Source organism: Micromys minutus (genome assembly GCF_963924665.1).
Source record: "Micromys minutus genome assembly, chromosome: 28".
Taxonomy (NCBI): Eukaryota; Metazoa; Chordata; class Mammalia; order Rodentia; family Muridae; genus Micromys; species Micromys minutus.
In genome coordinates, this window is record NC_137963.1 from 36,498,544 (window position 1) to 36,513,259 (window position 14,716).

The window sequence follows — 14,716 nt, forward strand, 5'->3', positions numbered from 1 at the left end:
CGCTGGGCGCGGGGACTCGGCGGGCGGCGCGAAGCGCGGAGCGGGAGCCGGAGCCGCCGCCGCCGCCACCTGCTCGGCAGCCAACAAGGTAGGGCGGGACCCGGCCGGGTGGGACGCTCGCAGCGCCCGGTCTGCGGCTCGGTGGCGGGAGGGATGCTGCCCCTGGCGTCGCAGAGACCTAACCTCCAGACCCACACACGACCTCACACAAAGCTCTGCACCACTCCGGTCCTCAGTTTCCCCAACGGGATAGTGGTGCAGCCGCCCCCTAGGTGCAGGGAGCCCCAGGTTCGGGCTCCAGAGGTTAGGGGCCAGTCTGCACCGCCCGCGCCTCTTGCCGCGGTGAGCGGCCCGCCCTGGGCGCGGCAGCCAGTCCCGACAGGCCCCGGTGTGGCCCAGGTGCCCCGTGGACCCGAGTCGTGATTGTTCCTGTCCTGGCTGTGTAACCCGCGGGGCTGGGGGGGGGGGGGGGGCTTCTGCTTCCAGTCCCGGGAAGCGGTGGAGGAGGAAGCATCCCAGCGTCCCTGCCGAGGCGACCTGGGCGAGCGGGTGGGGCGAGCACTCTGCTACCCTGACCAGCCTCACCGCCTGGAGCTGGAGGAGGAGCCCCGCTCTGGTGGTGGCCAGATCTTAGCCTCAGACCTGCCTGGACCCGAGCCGAGCAGACACCCACCTGCATTCGGGCAATAGGGAAGGACATCCCGGTCCTCGCCCTGGCCAGCTGCAGGGTCTCAATTCTGTGTACCAGCCTGGTGGGATAGGGTTGGCACTGCCACACTAGAACGTCAGAGAGTTCCCTTGCCAGGAGGACAGTGTCTCCTGGGGTTGAGGGACTGAGCATGTGGCTAGGGGTGCAGTGGCACAAGGGTCTTTGAAGACCTCTGGTGTAGGGCTGGAAAGTTCTATGAGGTGCCTCTTGATGAAGATCCCGTGTTGCGTTCTTCTCGAGATGTGGAATCTCACTAGCTGAAACTTGGGGATCTGTTCCCACAGCAGCTGCAATCCTGCTAGTGTCCCTTCTGCCTCAGAGCCTGTGAATGGTCCAGGGACTTGTTCCTAACCACCTGTGCCTCGGCATGGGAATGTGTCCTCACCCTTCCCTCACCTGCGGACATCTCTTGAGGGATGTGGAGGGAGAGGAAGGCCTGGGCCCATCCCTGGACACTTCTGCCTCATTTCCTGACATCTGCCCCAATTAAGGAACAGGTTCAGCACCTCCTGGCCCACTGTCCCCCTCCCGCTCACCCAAGGGTTTTCTTGGGTCTGAAAGAGGAGAACCCCCTCCTTTCCCCAGCCCCAGCAGGTGGTGAGCCCTGTATCACCTAAGTGTACAGGCAGAGGGCTGTGTGGGCATTCTAGGGTGCTGTGGGGTTCCAGGGGCGAGGCAGAATGGTAGGGACCTTGCCCAGTGGCCCCAACCTGGGGCTTCACTGCAAATGAGTGTTATTAACCCCTCATAAAGGGAGACTAAGTATAAGTGTGGCTGCCAGAGCCCAGCGCAGGCTTGAAAGCCTAAGTACCACCTGAGTCCCCTGTCATTGTGTTCGTTTGTGATCTGGGAGGCTGAGCAAGGCGGGTTCTGTTTATTACAAAGTCATCCTGTACTTTTAAAATGTACTGTGGAGTTGTGGATTCTCTGACCTGAACGAGTCTCTAGAAACCATCTCGTCCAACCTCCTTAGTCTATCGCCTGTCCCCGAGGGGGGTGTGACTGGTAAGAGGCCACACAACAAGCCAGCCAGGAATCCTGGTTGCAGGAATGGCGTGCCGAGAAGCCAGGATGCAGCTCAGTTGGCAGAGGAGTTCCGTCTCCAAACCTGAATACACTGAACCTGGAAACTCAGGCCTGGAATCCCTCCACTTGGTGGAGGAAGGGGGATGGGGATTCATACTATCCTCTGCTACAAATGGAGATCAAGTATAGCCTGGGGTGTATGAGACCCTGTCTCCATTTTTTAAAGGGGCGGAGGATAGAAGACATATCATAAATGAAAGTCTCCCGTTGCTTTGTGAAAGTAGCATAGAAACGTAGAAGGTCAAGAACTGTGCTGGCAAAGTTGCATGCTTTTACCTGATGTGTGTCATCTTGTAGGGTAATCTGCAAGCCATAGAAACAGAAGTCTATGAAATGGGTCTGCCTGCCCTTTGCTCCGAGGCCTCTCCTTCAGAGACTTTACCCTAAGGAGGTGACTAGAGAGACACGGGTGTATTGTATTCCTGACTGAGGAAGTGTGCTGAGGCTTCTAGGACATTGAAAAAAGGCAATGGCTAAGTGACAAGACTACCTCCCTGCCACTGCCCAAGTGGCCTGGAAGAAAGACCCTGAGGCAGGGTGACACACGTACCCCTGAGATCCCTGCCCTGCTGGTCTCCACCTTGCTTTCTCCATCTGGGAAGTGACTGAGTCTACACTGCTCAGCAACGGAGCCTTCCACACACAGAGCAGAGGGCTCTGGACATCCAGAGACGGCTGCCCTCGTTTCCCTAGAGATAAGTGTGCTCCCCAGGGGAGGGCGGCCAGGTCCCCCCAAGAGGCTCTGCTTGAAGCTTTTACTCTTTTCAAATAACCCTGAATCAGACCTTGGAGAGCTTTCCCTCCTCCCTGCCAGTCATGAGAAGACCCCAGATGATACTACAGTGTTCATCCGATACAGGGGCCTCTTCAGAGTATTGGGAGGTATTTGACACACTCCATCTGAAGGGCCAGGAGACCCCTCTCTCTCTCTCTCTCTCTCTCTCTCTCTCTCTCTGTCTCGATGCCTTCTGAGCAGCTATAAGGTGCTTACACATTAGCTTAAACCACTCCAGAAAGGCTTATAGCAAACTTTTAAAAATAATAATTATTATTATTATTATTACTATTGCTATTATTTCATGTGGTTCAACCTAAGTGGAAAAGGACATAATTAAAAATGTAATTACGGTTCCTTACTGTAATGTGAGTGAGCCATGAGGTGTGGTAGGTGTGATTAGATTTGAAGTAAGGAGGCTCCAGAGGCAGCCTAATCAATAAGAGTGACAGCCACCGCCGGGCTTTGCTGAACACCACTTGCACCCCCGGGGGTCCGCGGTGTTTACCAAACACCTTCACCAAAGAGTAGCCAGAAGGAGTTTGCCGTCTATCGATGGGGAAGGCAGGTGACAAAGGAAAGGAAACGTGAACAGGAGGGAGTAGAGGATGCGTGACCAGAAAAGAGGACAGCCATTCTAGGCCGGTGGCTTAGGGACTCTTGAGAAGATGGCTTGGCCATACAGGGTTGAACTGTGGGAGGGAGAGCCAGTGAGAAGCCCCTGAGGTAGGACCCTGCTCAGAAGAGCAGGAAAGCAGGAAGAGGTGAGAAAGGGCAGAGAGAGGCTATGGTCTCTCTCTGTGGTGGATTACCCAAACCACCCCACCCATGTGCAGGGTGCAGTCCTACGAGTTAGTGAGGGAGGTACTATTTTAAGTCTTTTTCAGTCAGAAAGCTTGAGGTGCAGAGGCTCAGAAACTTGCAACACTCACTGTCTGGCGGGGGGGGGGGGGAGCCAAGGCATCTGACCCAAAGCCTCCCCCCCCCCGCCATGCTGTTTCTTGAACGGCCAGGGTACAGTCACCTCTGTGTTCTGCTGTTTCCCCTGGGATTGCTGTGGTTTAGCTGTTCCTGTCGCTGCCAAGTTCATTGGTTGAAACCCCTAGGGTGATGGCACGAAGGGGCCGGTTGGATCAGGGAAGCCGAACACTTCTGAGGAGGGTTCATGTCCCTGCAAAAGAAGTCCCAAGAGACACACCCCTTCTACCCTGGGGACACACGGACCGTCAGACACCCTTCCCTGAACCTGGAAGCCAGCCCTCCTGAACCCTCCTAGTCTGCAGCCTTATCTTGGACTCTAGGCTCCAGTAACAGTGAGAAGTACATTGTGTGATTCACAGGCCACCAGTTATAGGACTCAGGTGGCTGTCACAGGAGTCCAGACCTAGGCGACCGGGGTGGGCCTGTGAGGTGTGTTTGCAACTCCGTGTTTGCAGACCAGTGGAGGGGTCCAACTGGTACACAGGCTGGCCCAGCTTCCTGACTCTGTTCTGTTGGTACAGCCTATGCCCTAGGCAGGTGAAGGGTTAGACCCCTTAACACACGAAGCCTTCTGAAGCCATAGGTGCTTGGACAGGTTGGAGGGTAGACACCAGGACCTGTTTATCTTTCCCTGTGTTTCCTTTGTTTTGGTTTTGATTTTTTTTTTTGGGGGGGGGGGGAGAAAATGTCTTACTCTCTACTCCAGGTCAGCCCTAAACTCAGCACTGCAGCCCAGGCTAGCCCTGGACTCACAGCAGGCCTCCTGGCTCAAGCCTCCCCAGGATTCACAGGTGTGAGCCACCCTGTCTATAATTTCATTTTAAAATGGATCTGTTATGTTGTAGGTAGATTGTATCTCAATAAAGTTAACTTACAAAGAACATGCGCTTGGTTTTTCTGCTATGAATATTTGGTGATGGGGGATAAAACTTTAGAAAAGGGCAAAAAAATAGAAAATTAATGTTTCATGTCCTCTTGTCCCAAAGAACAGTGTGAGCACTTGGGGTAGGGGAGAGCTTCCTTCCAACCTTTTGGACACCACCATCCTTGTTCTGTGGATGAGAAGCTCAGGCCCATGTTGGTTAAGGCCTCACTTTTCGTACCTTGCCGTCTGCCTGCAGAGTTCAGATATGTCGCTCTTCTCTGTCTGTAGGCAAACCCCAGAGTACCAGAATGGGTGAGTTTCACTGAGTCAGCTCTACCACCCACATACCCACCCTGCTCCCATCTGGGGAGGTAGTGGGACCTTGTCCAGGGTTTCAAGAATGACTGGGGTCTCGTTCAAAAGAGGAATTGGGGCTGGGAGAGCCTTTATGGGATTCTCTTGACAGCTGCTTCTAGCTTGGCCTTGGGCCCACAGCCTGTAGACAGCTGGCTAGTGGCTTGATCCCTGGAAGTACTGGGGTCTAAAAAGAGGCCCAGGCCAGAGTCTCATCCCTCAGCCTCGTTAGGAAGTGACAGGTGACAGGAAAGAGATGGGCTTTGCCAGGCCACACTACCCTAACCCCCAGGACTTTTCTCCTGCAACCTGACTGTACTCTTTTCTCTCCGTACTGGGCCAGCACGTTCTGACAGACAGCCGCTAGCTGGCCTCAGGCCAGGATCTTTCCCTTCCCACCTGCAAAGTAATATAATGGCACCAGCCACTGGCTTCCGGGACATGTGTGGCAAGTGCTCAGCAGGGCATGGTATGTGGGTGCTCCGCAGTTAGGCCACTCCTGCGGGCTACTCTGGGGTGGTGGCCAACCTGGTGGACTGAACTTCCTTCACAGTGAGCTGGACCACACAGGTCCCAGCCTGTGCAAGAGGCAAGCTTGGGCTTCAGGCTGAGAACCAGAGTTCAAGGTTGTAGATGAAGGACCCGTGGAATGGAAGGAACACTTACTCTAAGAAAGAGGCCTGGCCTTGCCTCTGTTGCTCTTTGAACAAACCCTGTCTTTCTTTTTGCCTGTGTCCCTGCCCATCAAAGGAGGACTTTTTCCCTCCTGTCTTATTGATCATGTTACCGCCATCCCAGCAGACATCCACTGGGGGGTTCTGAGTTTGGAGGGAGGGAGGGATAAACCAGAACCAATATAACCCTCAATGGCTTATCAGTCCAGGGCGAGCCATAGCTATAATCAAAAGGCTGGGAATCTGGGATCCTCCAGCTAGGACCTCCCACCCAGCCTGGGTGGGGTGGGAGCCTAGGGAGACAGCCTGGAAGAGGCAGAGCCTTTTGAGCTGCTTGTGGGGTGTGGAGTCAGTCAGCTACCTCTGAAGGTCAGTACCTCACCCATCCCTCCAGACTTTGTTCTTCCCTTACAGAAAGGGGGTGATTGGGCTGGAATGTGGCTTAATTGAGTGCTTATCTAGCTGGAAGAAACTCTTAGTTCAATTTCCAGCACCCCATAAACCGGGTGTGGTAACTGTGTCACTAATCCCTGTACCTGGGAGATAGAGGCCGGAGGATCTTAAGGTTCAAGGCTGTGTGGCAAGTTTGAAGCCAGCTTGGGATGCACAAAATTCAGAAAATGAGAGATTGCTGCCCAGTGCCTGCTCTGCCAAGTATACAGGTTTGATTAGAGCTCCAGACCCTAAAGGACATGGAAATACTTTTTAAGCACCAGGTACCCCTCCATTGTGATTGTGGGGCATCTGGGCAGGAAGTGCTTCTAGTCTGTTGTGAAAAACCAGTCAGGGATCAGACCAGCCAGACAAATAGCCACCACTGCCCTCGCACCACCCGACCGAACAGTTCCAGGGGAAGTCAGCTTACCCTTCACTCGGAGGGGACCCTGATGGCAGCCGCCACTCAATCATGGATCACAGACCCTCTGGGGAAGAGAACCATCTGTGCCAACAGGACCCATTAGGCCCAAAGTACTGCTTCCCACCCTTCCCCCACCCCCTGCACCCACCCACCCCACTCTGGTGAAAACCTCTAAACCCTGCCTGAGGAGGTGTAGGAGCTGCCAGGTTCAGGGGTGAGGTGTCATCTCCCCACAGTGAGGACTGGTCTACTAAAGAGAGGCCCAAGGTGGCGTGCCACTGGGAACAGAACAGTCTTTTCTGGGGGCAGAAGGGGCGTGTCTGAGTTCGGACACGAAAAACACAGTGCACACATAAATACAGAATGTTCAAGCCAAGCTTGGTGGTGCAAACTTTAATCCTAGGTACTTGGGAGGCTGAGACGGGGATTACACGTTCAAGATCTGCCTAGACATTAGATCCTGTCTCCTAGAGGTAAAAACTGGGCTGAACATGTATCAGTGGTAAAGAACGCACCTAGCCTGGAAGAGGCCCTAGGTTCCATTGTTACTACGAAGGGATGGAGGGCAGGAGACTGTTCACACATCTGTCTGGGGCTCTTGAGTGGCTAGTTTGTGTCTCTCCAGCTCTGTACACATTTCCCCACTCCCCTTGTGGTGCTGAGTCTGTAAGGGTTACAGTGTAAGACCCAGTTGGTATCAGCAGACCAGAAGGTGGAGTACCCTTCAGGTCAGGAGGGGATGGGGCACATGGAGAGGTTTGGGTGCCATTCCCAGGGACAGCTTCATGGAGATACCCAGAGGAAAGGTCTCACGGCTCTGGGGCTACAGACACAGTTGGCACTAAAACAAGACTGGCCAGAGCCAGGAGGTGAAGCATCTGCCACAGTGGGGCCCTCCTCTGAGTGGTACTGAGACAGCTAACACAGATCCGGGGACACCCAGGGGCAAGCAGGGGCCACAGCCTTGGGGTCTTTGATGCATGAAGAACCCAGGATGACATCAGGCCCACACCTGCTCATACTAGGTGTCGTCTCTTCTTCATCCAAAGCAGACTCCAAGCTAGGCAAAGGGGGATGTCCACACCACGGGGCAGCTCAGGCTACCCAGTGGCCTGAGGAGTTTGGAGAATTTGGAGAGCTTGCTGGCCACTCGTTAGCCTCAGCCCTGTTGTAACCATTACGCACAGTGGCTTGGCCACTGGCCAGTCTGGAGAAAGGTACAGAGCTCAACTTTCTACACAGTACTGCTGGAGTCTCAGCCCGGACCAGATCAGCTGTTTGCTCCCTAAATCGTTACTGTTTTTCTTTTCTGGTTTTCCAAGACAAGACCTCATTTCTGTGACCTCAGCTAGCTTGGAACTTGCTAAATAGACCAAACTGGCCTTGAACTCAGTAATATCTTTGCCTCTGTCTCCTACGTGCTGGGATTAAAGGCATGTACCGCTGTGCTTAGCTACTTTTTCTTTTTTATTTCTCTTTTGTTTGTTTTGTTGTTTGTGTTTGGGTGTTGTTGCTGCGCTGAATACAGAGTTTCTCTGTGTAACCCTGACAGTCTGGAACTCGTAGAGATCCTCCTGCCTCTGCCTCCTAAGTGCTGAGATAAAAGGCGTGAGCCACCCAGCTGCTGTTTTTCTTTTTCTTTTAAATAGTACTTTTCAATATTAATCTTGAATAGAACCTTTGTTCCTATATTCACAGCTTTCTGGGTATGAAGTACAAGCCCCAGAAACACAGTGGATCAAACAGGTTCAGGTCTTGCTCTCATAGACTCATGGTCCAAAGTTGTCAGGAAGAGTCACTGCACAGGCCCACAAAATCTGATGTAGGTAGAGGTCTGCAGAGGGAAGGAGATAAAGAGCGGACGGAGCAGAGTGGCTGGCCCTTCACCAGAAGACTGAAGGCTCCCCTCAGGAAAAAACTTTACTACCAAGCTGGGAGTGCTGGGGCGAGGGTGGGCAGTGGCCCTAGTGGACAGTGATACATACTGTTTTCAGGGGAAACAGCCTGGAAAGTCCTGAAGCAATGGGAAAGAAGAGGATAAAAAGAGGTATAGGTCTGCAGCCCAGCTCCCTGAGCAAGGTAGGGCTGGAGGGTGGGAGGCTTAGAGTCAGGCATTTCAAAAACCAGAGGGACAGAGGGAGCCTCTGTGGGGCCTTAGGCTCAGTACTCTTACTGTGTAGGAGACCCAGCTTGAACTACCAGGGGCCCTGTCTCACAAAACAGAACAGAGGACAGGTAGGCTTAACACCCGGAGTGGAAAGTTAGAGATGTTGTAAGAGGTGTTTCAGACATGAAATGGGAAGTTGGAGGCCTGCCCATGTTGGGTTGGCTCCTGGAAGTCGGTGAGAAGCATGGAGGGTGTTCTGTTCATCTGGGCCGTTTAATACAGTTCCTCGTTGGCCCACTGACAATAAGATTATTTTGTCGCTACTTCATAACTGTCACTTTATTAGTTATGAATCATAATGTAAGTATTTTTGGAAATAGAGGTTTGTTGAAGGAGTCCCAACCCACCGGGTGAGAACTTCTGGCCTAGACCAGGCTTAGCCTGTCTGTGCCTGAGAGATGGGAGGTCAGGGCCAAGAGATTATTCCAGGATGAAACACACTTTGCAGAGGTGAAGAGACTCAGGGAGGCAGCAGGGTTTGTTGAGGCCAAACAGCTAGCAGGGTGCCGCAAGTCCCTTTTCTGAATTTTCCTCTGGGACAGAAAGCAGTTGCTGCCTGAGTCTACATTGTGGGAGTCGGGAGATTGGGAGGAGGGAGACTGATCGGGAATGTCCTGTGCCATGTCAAGCTTGCAGAGCAAGAGACTTGTTCAGCCTGCATGGGGGGCTGAGTTCATACTCTGGTTTATCCCGGGCAGGAAGGAGGGTTGGGCTGTTCTGGCAGATAGAGGTTCTTTGCTTGTTTGTTTGTTTGATTGTTGTTATTATTTACTTATGGTGTTGAGAATGAACTCAGGGGCTCTCGCAGGCTAAGTACAAGGCTCTGCTATGAGCTGACCCAAGGGCAGCTTGCCCACTGGCACAGGCTAGAAATGCACTAGCACACGGAGCCAGACTCCGGTCAGCACTGGCACTGACTTGACTTCGCTGTGGAAGACTCTTTCGGGCCGCTGCCTCCTCTCCCTGATGCTCTTCCTCCTAACCCCTCCCGATATCCTCATAAGCCACAACTTGGCTTTTGGTGCCCAGTGGAGAGACAGTGGGGAGGTTTGGAGCAGGACACTGCCCTGACAGCAGCCCCCAGGAAGGTTCAGAGAAGCAGAGGATTAAACAGCCCAGACGGTGCAGGGAGGAACTGAAGAGAGCCGTGGAAACAGGCCCAGGGCCATAGCTGCCCAAGCCAGAACCCCATGGAGACTCTCAGGGTTTCCTGATGCAGTTGGCAGCAGAAAATGATGGTCTGCGTCCTGAAGGCACCCTGGTTCTCAGCCCACGGATGTCACAAAACATCCTATGCCCCCTGACAGCAACCCCAGCCCGCTCTGATGGGTCCTATTTCACAGGTGAGGGCTCACAGGGTGTTCAGGAGATTCAGGGATCCACCTGCAACGCAGCAAGAAGGCTAACTCAGCAGCCTGAGCCCCAAAGCAGGGCAAGGGCTGCCATTTTGGGTCTCTGTTCGTGGAAAAGAGTGTACCTCCCTCCACACGCACCACACACATGAGCTTTTGTCACACGTGAAGTACAAGAAGCAGCCTGGTCCGTGTGTCCTGTCGTAGCATGAACACCCTCTGTGACACTGTCATCTACCCCAAGGGCTTCCCAGAGTGAGGTATGCAATATGAGATGCCTGCAAACAGGCAACCTATAAACTGTTTCAACAAGAACAGAGCTTGGCGCTCTGTGTGGGCGCCGTGGAAGAGCACCATGGCTTGCACAGGGCCCTGGGTTCCACTCCCATGCCGAAAAGGAAAGATTTAGGGTCACTTATGATTGTCAGATGTGGACCCGTCTTTCCAGTGAGTATCTTGCAGATCTGTCCTATATGACCCAGGAATCTCTAGGGGTGACTGGGACTCCTACTCTTGGTCTGTTTAGTAGGATATCCCAGTTAGTTAACCTGGTGGATCCAAACTAACCCAGCAGATTGACAGAGTATATTAACTTCCCATTATATAACTTAACTAACTCTTCCCCAGGGGGGGCGAGTTTTTCTACGTTGTTTAAATGTATTTTCTTTATGGTTTTGGTGTGTATAGATACACATGTGGGGCTCACAGGACAACTTGCGGGAGTCAGTTCTTTTAGTATGGAGGTCCCAGGGCTTTTAAACTCTGGAACTCAGATTGTCAGGACTGGTGGTAGTCACCTTTGCACGCTTAACCATCTTGCTGGCACCCTAAGGGAGAGTGATTTTAAGATAGCTGAGTGTGATGATGCATACCTACAATCACAACAGCCAGGAGCCGGAGGCAGGAGGATCACAAATTTGACGCTAGTCTGGGGCTACATAGTCAGATACTCTTCCTCTCCCCCTCCCTCCTCCCTTCCCTTCTGCACAAACAAAACTAAAAGTAGGTTAATTGCCCCGCCCGCCCACCCATGGGGGCTTGTAACTTAGGGACAGCATTTGAAGGGCAGATTGGCAGCCACTCTGAGTAGCTGTGAATGTCCCTCATATTTCTGTCTTGTCTTTTCATATCTCCTGATGGGCTCTGGAATTTAATATAAAATACTGGTTGCTGGGTGGTGGTAGCGCCAGCCTTTAGTCCCAGCACTTGGGAGGCAGAGGCAGGCAGGTCTCTAGGTTGGAGGCCAGCCTGGTCTACACAGAGAAACCTTGTCTCGAAAAACCCAAAAAGGGCTGGAGAGATGGCTCAGTGGTTAAGAGCTCTGACCGCTCTTTCAGAGATCCTGGGTTCAAATCCCAGCAGCCACATGGTAGCTCACAACCATCTGTAATGAGATCTGATGCTTTCTTCTGTTGTGTCTGAAGACAGCTACAGTGTACTTAAATATGATAAATAAATAAATAAATAAATAAATAAATAAATCTTTTTAAAAAGAAAGGAAAGAAAAACCCAAAATAAAATAAAATACTTGAGTGCAGTCTCAGGGGTTCTGCCCTTTGGAATGATGAAAATTCGGAAGCTGGAGCTCAGCAGTTAAGAAAGAGCACCGGCTTCTGATGCTGAAGACCAGGGTTCAAGTCCAGCATCCACATAGGAGTTACAGACTCACAACTGCCTGTAACTCCAGTTCCAGGGGATCTGACCCCCTCTTCTGACCTCCGAGAGCATCAGGCACATACATGATACACAGGCAAAACATCTGTGTATAAAAACAGTTATTATTTTAAAGTTTGAAGGTGGAGTGGTACTCAAATATAATTCCAGCACACAGGAGGAGCAGAGCTTCAAAGTCACACTTTCCTTCACGGTGAGTTTGAGTCCAGCCTAGGATGTATGATAACGTGTTTCAAACAAACAAGAAACTCACAGCCTGTGCTAAACCTCTGGTCTCCTCTTGGCTTTGCCTCCATAATTGAGATGGATCTCTGTTACATACTTGCATACGTGTGTGCAAGTGTGTGAATGCACATGCAGACACACATGCACTGCCTACTGTGAGCATACAGTCCTTCCTAACATTGATCTATCAGCCTTGGGAAGATGCTGGTTGAAGCAGTGTGTTCAGGTTCACCCCATGGCACTTAACGCTGCTGGCCCTGCCAACAGGAAAAATCCTTGGTTTTGTCTTCTCTCCTGGCCCAAGAAACCCCATGTTTCCAACCCAGGCCACTCATCCTTCAAAGGCCCAAGGGCAAAGCTGGGTGAGGTGGCACACACCAGCTAACCCCAAAATGGTGGAAGGCTGCAGCTAGAACAGTGTGTGTTCAAGACCAGCCTGGGCCACATAATGAGGCCCTTTCTTTAACAGGAAAAGAAGCCCTGACCCCTGGGAGGATTCTGATAATGTGAGTGACCCCTGACCTTTCCACATAAGGCCTTTTCTCCTTTGCCAGCCATTCCTGGAATTTGTCCCTCCACAAACAAGTTCCCCTATTACTTAGAGTGGTAGAGATAAGAGGGAAATAAATATTTGGTGCTGTAACCAGGCACAAGATGAAAGGAAACTCTGTTTGCTATCTTAGTAAGACTTCCAGGCCTGATTTCTATTCCTGCCCTGGTAGTCACTAGCTTGCTGACTCAGTTTCCCCCTCCTGGATCTTGCTGTGTGATCATTCTGAGTTGTGGAGAGCCAATTGCATTGAGGGTCCTCAGCCCCCACCTAGGGTATGTGGAGCCAGACAGGGTGAGGTGACAGCTTGACACACCACAGGAAGACAACTAGAAACCGGAGAGGAACCAGGAACCAGTCCCACAAGGAAGTGTCCAGCCTACATCCGAGCCATCCCAGTAGTCCGTGGTCAGGGGCCTCCGACGTCGGTGAAGCTGTTACTGTGGAAGCCACAGATGGCTGCTGGGGCTCAAGGGACCGATGGCAGCAGAAGCCAGAAAATTGCCCTCCCAATGGAGTGAGTTCTCCATCACTGGCAGGATGCACACTCAACCCCTCTGAGTTGGGCAGAGGAAGGTGTGGAGAGGGAGGGAGCCAAGCTGGCCCCGACTGAGCCTGGTTAACTCTGGGACTCTATGTGCCTTACTCTTGGGAGGAAGAGATAGTGGGTCTGGCAGGGGATTAAACTCAGCAAGAGTTAGAGGTTCTGAGTCAGCAGTGGTGGGCTGCAGGATACAGCAGACTTTCTCTGATTTCATCCAGTGACAGGGACACGTGACACCCCACCCTCAACACAGGCGCATGGTGACATACTGAGTCCTGGTGGGATCACCGTGTTTCCTAAGTAAGTCAAGCCCTTTTCCGCCTGGTCTCCCTTTACAAGACTCCCGGCAGGCTCAGGGGGGCATGCTGGATGCTGTTCGTTCTCTTTCGTTAGATGGGGTACAGGAGCCAGGGCTTGCCCTTCTCCCAAAGTAGACAGTGGTTAGGATGAACCATTACTGCCTGGACCTGGGGGAAGGTTCCTCTGTTGTGTCCTGCAGACGCCTCAGCCACCAGGATGCATGTGCCAAATTCCCCTGCAGAGAAAGCCCTTAGTAGCTGGGAAGACAGAGACAAGAGCAACCTCAGTGGGGGGCGGCCTGTGTAAGAGCACATTAGGAACCGGCTCAGAGGCCCAGGAAAAGCTGGATGTTGGGAAATTCTCAGGGGAAGTGGGTGGGGAGACCGATGCTGTCTACTCCACGAAGGAAGACTGGGTGTGACCCAGCTCTCTCCCAGAATGGCGAAGAGAAAAACGGACGTCTTAGATCCTAAACAGGACGCGGAGCAGCCGTCCTTCAAGTAGGGTTCCCAGACCAGCTACTTCATGGCCGCTGGAACTTAGAGATGTGGGTTCCCAGACCCCGAGTCAGAAACTGTAGGGTGGGATGTCCGTATGGCTAGAGTCAGCTCTCCAGGGGTTTCAAATTTCAGACCCCAGAAAACACATGTAAAGCGCTGTCTCACACACCCCACACACACTTAACCCGCTATCCTGGGACAGAAACACCTCCTCCTGGCCACACTTGTATCTTTTTCCTGAACTCTTCACCCTCAGCTTCTAGCTGATAACAATTATAATCTGGCAGGAGACGCCACCCCGTTTGGTGCCTGTCCTCCAAGCCTCCAGGCCCAGCCTGTTCAGAGGATCTGGGCGGAGCTTGGGAGGCTGAAACAGAAGATGCTGTCTGTCAGCTGTTGCAGGCCTGCCTGAGGAATTAAGTCTGACCAGCAGCATTTATCACCATGGTGACAAGCAGGTGAGAGAGAGAGAAGCAGGGAAGAACTTCCCACCACCTTCCTTGTGGGGGCTGAGAGTTGAGGTGTTTGGATCTGGGGTCTGTGGTCGCAGGCCACTCCGAGCATAGCCAAGGATGCCCTCAGACCTCTGCAGCAGCTGGAGCAGCCGGTCCACAAAACCTGCTGCTTTCTCCTTAGACCAGCCTGGCTTGAGGAAAGACAGTCCCCTCTCAGCCTCTGAAGGCTAGCTGGACAACACCATATGACATCTACTTACAAACCTTGATGACCCCTTCCTCTCCAGCCAAGCCCCAGGCTGACCTTCAGCACCTTGGCCAGCTGCAGCACTCCCTGCCCCATTCTCTAGATACAGGCCCAGACCCTCCGGCTTCTCATGTTCACCTCCACGCCGTGACCCCTACACGCATCTCACATGCCATTCTGGGCCAGGTGGCATAAGCCCTACCTCTCACCTAGGATCCTTCCATTTCTGCAGGGCAAGCTTCTGCCTTGAAGCATCTTCCTAATGTCACTGGCTCCTGCTTCAGGTTACAGCTTAGGGACTGGGGCTGTAACTCAGTGGTAAGGCATTGGGCTAGCATGCTTGAAACCCAGGGTTCAGCCCCAGGGAAGGAATAAACAGATTTCAGCTCAAGTCACTTG

General features: G+C 52.6%; 1 protein-coding gene across 1 annotated transcript in view; it reads left to right on the forward strand.

Moving 5' to 3' along the window:
* CORO2A (coronin 2A) overlaps positions 1-14,716 on the forward strand; it is a 55,319-nt gene continuing 40,603 nt past the window's right edge. Inside the window, exon 1 of the mRNA XM_080940199.1 lies at positions 1-88. The gene's annotated coding sequence lies outside the window, so the exon portion shown is untranslated. The remainder of the gene's footprint in view (positions 89-14,716) is intronic.